At 35.9% G+C, this 6,239-nt stretch overlaps 1 protein-coding gene across 11 annotated transcripts in view; it reads right to left on the minus strand.

The window, feature by feature from the left end:
* The window catches only part of LOC18423454 (SNF2 domain-containing protein CLASSY 1), a 17,216-nt gene extending 13,287 nt beyond the window's left edge, over nt 1-3,929 (minus strand). For 4 of the 11 annotated variants that reach the window (XM_011628687.3, XM_020674429.2, XM_088874439.1 and 1 more), the window contains exon 1: nt 3,402-3,929. The gene's annotated coding sequence lies outside the window, so the exon portion shown is untranslated. Of the gene's footprint in view, nt 1-1,475; nt 2,194-3,401 lie in introns of those variants that run through there. The other 7 variants (XM_088874443.1, XM_088874448.1, XM_011628695.3 and 4 more) reach the window with 6 other exon arrangements.
* Between the last annotated feature and the right edge of the window lie 2,310 nt (nt 3,930-6,239).

Here is a 6,239-nt window from a genome sequence, read left to right on the forward strand (position 1 = left end):
CCTTATGACATCAGAGCCTTTTCCCAACTATTTCGGGTCGGTCACACAAATCCTGATCCGCTATTTTGCTCACCCTTAGTGAGGCAATAACGATATGGGCACTGTCTTGGAGAGAGGCTCGATGAAATAGACATGTCTGTGAAGATGTGGACTACCTACACCTGAACAGAAAGACCTTATGAAGCTTTCACTGTTCTCTGGGATTGGCTTTGGACCTTTCCCGAGTTATCAGTGAGATACCACTCTAGAAGAGCTAGAATTCTAATGTGTCAGGACTTATGGGCCAAGGGACAGCCTCAGGGAGATAGTTTCTATGGGGCATAGGCCTTGTTCCCATATCTTTTCTCCCTACTTTCAACCATATCCTTTTCGTCCTACCCTTTATCTTTTTGAGGCTTCCATCTAACATACTATGAAAAATAAAAACTTGAGACCTGTTTACAAGGACCACTTGCTTCAAGTAAATATTGATTCTTTCATTCAAAGCATAAGACATGGGAGTTTAGTTTGCTATCTCTGTTTTGAAGTAAAGCCTTAGCTTCCACCGATTAAGACTCGCCCCATTGTTACTTGAAATAGCTATAAAACTTTACAGTACTAGTTCATTGTTTCTTAACTCCCTCCAAGTACGTTCTCATGCATTGCATGCGCCATGGATGAGCTCCTTATTAATTCCATCTAATGTATCATAAAAACTGAACTTTCAAACTTCTTTCCACTTACTTCAAGTAAATCCTGATTCTCTCATTTAAAAGCGAAAAAAGAGGGAGTCTGATCTGCTATTACTGTTTTGGAGTAAAGCCTTACCTTCCACCAATTTAGACGAGCAACATCATTACTTAAAATAGCTATATGTCTTTAAAGTACTATTTTTTTTTCTAACTCGCTGCAGGTATCTGCTCATGCATTACATTGACAGTAGACTATTCTCCTTATAGATCTGATGTAACATACTATAAAAACTAAAACCTTTGGGCATGTTTGAACAAACCAATTACTTCAAGTGAATCCCGATTCTTTCAGTTAAAAGCGGAAAAAGCAAGAATTTTGGACTACTCCACTATTTAGGAGCAAAGCCTTCTTGCACTGATTTAGACGAGCATTGCCGTTACTTGAAATAACTGCTTGTCTTTAACGTACTAGTTCATTTTCTTAATTCTCCCCAAGCACCCACTTATGCAGTTGCATTTATTCCATTGACCATGCTCAAAGTTCAAAAGAAATTTTTTCGAACTTTGTGACACATCCAAGCTATCAGATTTCACATCGGATGGTTATAAATAATTGTGACCTCTTTGCACTAAAGGTAAATGGTCTCATTGTCTACAATCCTTAATTTTAAAGTACTTCTTAATTTTTTCAACTTTCTCTCCAAGTACATGCTCATGCATCCAATGGACTGCGGACTAGTCTCATTATAGATTCCATCTAACATACTATAAAAGTATATAACCTTCATACATGCTTTGACATACCACTTCTAGTAAATCGAAGTGGGAAAAATCCAGAGTTTGGTCCTCCAGCTATTTGGGAGTGGAGCCTTCTCTTCTACTGATTTCAACAAGTGCTGCCATAAAAGCCTTTTCTTCAGCCAATTTAGACAATGCGATATTTTATTTTTATTTATTTATAAATGTTAGCTCAGGACTTCGTAATAATGAAACTCTATACGTCATGTTGTGGCACCCTACTATTAATGACCTAGGCCTAGAGTTCATTCCTAATCAAAACTAAAAGGGTGCCTTAAACTTAATATAAAGAAGCAAATTAAGTAAACTACCCAAAATTTCAACTTAATGTAAATGTACCCAAATTAAGGTAAGTACTCAAACTTCAAAAAAAAATGCCGACCCCAATTAATCGGGAAAAAAGATGATGATGATGATGACTCAAACTTCAAAAATTTGGGCTAGTTATCTCATGCATGAGCATTGCCAACTTTTACCTATGTTGCATGTACACAGATCTGAATTTAGCCATAAATTACAACTATGGTAACGATATGAACAAACAAAGAAGAAAAGCAGTTACAAATTACAACTACAGTAAAAATATGAAAAATCAAAAAGAAAAACAAAAAACTTGCCCATCTTATTATTAGAAGTAAGGAAAATCAACTGCTATGGCATCCACCATTGGCTAGAATATCAATTGACCTAAATTTAACATATGGAGCAACACAAATAGAGAGTGAGACTTCGAGTCATGTCAATTGACCTAAATTCAACCTTATTTTTGCACTCCTGAGATTATTAAACAAGGTTAAAAAAACAGTCATTATGCTGTTATAACGGCCACAGTTTTTTTTTGGGTAATTATAACGGCCACAGTTCAGTAACAAAAGATACCATTACAACGATCATCGTAACGGCCATGACATGCTCGTTATTTACAAGACTTAATTGCCTAAATGACCATTCTTGTCGTCTACCCCAAAGTGACCAAAATACCCCTGGTGGACGTTGCATTTTGACCCTTCACAACATTTTCAGAAACGCCTAACCTGCCCCATTTACGCCAAGCACTGACCAAAATGCCCCCAAACTAGCAAAGTTGACAAGACTGCCGTCCCCCCAAACCCTCTAATATAATGAAGAGAGTGCCCTAAATTCCCCGCACGCTACTATCTTAAACAACAAAACTGCCCCTCAGTTCTGAAATGACGAAAATGCCCTCCCACAATTTTTCAGGGAAGATTGTTTCATCCTGGGCTGGACCGCACCGTATTTCTACGTATGCGGTCCAAAAAGTGTAAAGCATCCCTCTTAAATATGGATGCAAGCGAGTGTTCCATCTAAAAACAAAAACAGTGAAACCAGCGGTCCAAATGTTTTCTTTCTAGAATTATTATTTTTAATTTTTAAAATTTATTTATTTTTTCATATTCATGATCACAGATTACATCTTTAAAAATTAAATCTCAAAAATAGATTTAGCAAGAGGCCAGCATTCCTACATATGCGGGCTCGGCCGCATGGAAACCGGTTCCTTTTTCAAATATGACCAAACTACCCCTGTTAGTACCCTCTCTGCAAAAGGCATTGTGCCCCAGCTTCCATCCCTTCATAATATTATACATGTCAATATCTACTAATTTCCTCCGTTTAAACAAAAACTTTTCTCATCAGTAAGTAAAAAATAGGATAATTTTCTGCACAATAAGATTATAAACACCCATCCACAAGGAAAAGGGGAAAATAAAATAAAAGGAAACACTACTTATTCTTGCCAACAAGTGATAAAAAAATAGGAAAGAAAAATGACCCAAATCAGTCACTGAAAGAGCAGATTAAAAGAGCCAGACCCAACCAAACAGGAATAGAACACATTGTAGAGAGAGAAACAAGAGAGGGTGCGGAGCATTGCAGTAATCAAACCCAAAATAGACCCAATGAGCGTACCTGAAAATCGATAGAGCCATGAGAGAGATGTAGAGGAGTCATTATCCATGGCAAACTTCTTTGTGCTTGTACCAGCAAGGCAGCAGAGAGGTTAAAAAGAAGAAGGTCCCTGTTTTTTTGCCCATAAATCGAAGTTTGTACATGTGGAAATGACTCTAAATCCCAGCTTCAATTTATGGGGATTTGAGGAAGGATTGAGAAAAGTGGCGGCCAAGATTAAAAGGATGTCTCTCTTTTCAAGAGAAAAAATGCATGCCACCTGTGAATAAACCCCTTTTTACCGTGCTTTCTCTCTCTCTTTCACTACCAACGAAAGCCAATTTAATTTTACCCTTCTGAAACTCTTTTCGGCCTAATTACGCCCTCATCCCCCTCTCTCCCTCTCCCTCTCTCTCTCTCATTCTAAACCGTGAACTCACACAGGGAGAGTAGGTTTAGTTTAGAGAGAGAGAGGGAGCGAGTGAGGGTGAGCGGCTTTTCTCTCTCTAGACTTTAGAGAGAGGGTTTATATTTGAAGAATGAATGAATGAGTAGAGAGAGAGAGGGACTGACCTGATTGGCCCAAGAGGGTATTGGGGGGTAACTGTGCATTGTGGGTTTGAGAAGGGCAACGCTGGGATTTTGACAAATGTAAGGATCTAAGACTAAAAATGATTGCTTACACTCTGCGTACGGATTTACCCAGAAAAGAAAATAACAAGCTCGATGACGCAACCCCAACATGCTCCCGCGGGAGCACGTTAAACCGAACAAATACATGTTTCCTATTTTGTTGAGCACGTGCACTAATGCTTCCTGCCCAGCATATTTACTTCCGTTTTTTAATGTTAAAAAAAACTCATATCTACATCAAGATGTATGAGTATAAAAAAAAAAAAAAAAAGATTTTGAGTTCTAAAACTAGTATTTCTTGTAACATATTATCTAGACCGTCTATTTTCAATATTGTTATATGTTTATAAATCTACTTGATTTAACCACTTTTTTAGTTTATATTTTTTTAATTAGATATGAAAATATATTTTCAAATAATTCTAATTATTTTTTACACCAAAATTATATGGTAGGATAAAATTTGGAGACACGCCTTAATTGGATTATTTAAGGTTGCAACCTCATAGAAACCACACCCTTACCTCTATCCCTCACCCAGGGCCATTTTTTTAACCTAAAATTCCAAAAGATATTCTACTCCTTTAGGAGTATACTGTTTGTTTACTCCCTCCAGTAAAACCTACCTAGTATAAAAATTGGTTTGATTGGGGTGCACCCAATCAAAATAAGTAAAGCGTCACCTCATTATTCATCAAAAATTATAATACAAGCATTGGGAAACTTTTATATCGATCATCTTGGTTTGAATATATTAGTTGTGAAAAATTAAAAGTAGGATTTTAAGATGTATATATATATATATATTGTAACAAATTATCTAGAGTGTCCATTTCACCCTAAAATGCTTTCCAAATGAGGATTTGAGGTGAGGCTTCATTTTGTTTTCATTAACCTAGGCCCTATAGAAACTTTATCCCTAGTATTAGTTTTAGGACCCCAAAATTTGGGGATATCACTTTACAAAAAAAAAAAAAATTAAATGCACCCTCTAAACAGTTGAAAAAATAATCTCTCAAGATTGAATAGAAACCATCCATTTTTCTGAGGGTGAGATCTAAGTGTTAGAAAAATCAAATTTCATTTTTTTTTTAAATTTTTTTATGCAGAATAATCATCTAGGTGGTTATCAAAATTTCATATTGAAAAAATCTACCAAATAGGTCATCCCACCAAGGGAGTAGAAGTAAGCTATGCTCCCGAAGGATCACAATACACGTGCTCATTTGAAATTTTAGGAACCATTTAATAATTACTATATGATTATCTAAAAAAAGGGTTTTTAAATTTGAGTTTTCTTCCCTTAGATCTCACCATCTAAAAATTAAATGGTGTCTATTAATTCTCGAGAAATTCTATTTTTAAGTGCATAGAGGTTATAGTTAAAATAATTTCTTAATTGATGTTAATTTATGGGTTGAGCAAGTTACATCTCCAAAATTTGTGGTCCTAAAATCATTTCTAGATAAGATTTTACCAAAAGGAATAAATGAACATTCTACTCTCACGGCAGTAGAAAATCTTTTGGCTTCTCAGCTAGCTAAGGAGTGTGCTGCCTAGGGGTGGAAATGGACTTGGACCCAACCTGGGACCTGAGGGGTAGACCCGATCCAAGTCGATCTATGGGTTCAAAAATTGGATCCAACAGGTCAAGTTCGGTTCAAAACTTGGATTCAAATACTATTCGAGTCTAGGTCTGGATCTGGGTCCAGTAATATTATTCAGGTCCCAATACATGAAGGGTGCGGTTTGTATATAGCCTAGGCTCTAAACAATCAAATTAGAGCCTACCTTCAAATAGTGTCTAGAAATGTGGTTTCAATATTCGAAATCTTTGTGATAGCCTTAAAGTATATTTTTATATTTATTTATAAAGTTTAAAGTTTCAAAAATATTCTATATCGACATATCTACGAAAACTTGAAAATTGATGGTCAAAAAATGAGTTACAAAATACACTATTTTCAAAACTTGCAATACATTTTTTTCTCATGACCATGCATCTTGATGTCGAGATGATCAATTTAAAGATATTTGAGCATCAAAACAACCTCTTCCAGGGAAAATTTTAAGGTAGGGTCAAATTTGATTGTTTAGAGCCTCAGCTCTATATAAACTTTCATATAGTTAAATGAATATATATTTTAATTTTTGGGTTTGCCAACGCTAGTACTATGCCGACCAAGCTATTTAAAGCCGATCAAGCTATTTAAATTTGGCACCCAA

Source organism: Amborella trichopoda, chromosome 8, assembly GCF_054954075.1.
Source record: "Amborella trichopoda isolate Santa Cruz 75 chromosome 8, AtrichopodaSantaCruz75HAP2 v2.0, whole genome shotgun sequence".
NCBI classification, from domain to species: domain Eukaryota; kingdom Viridiplantae; phylum Streptophyta; class Magnoliopsida; order Amborellales; family Amborellaceae; genus Amborella; species Amborella trichopoda.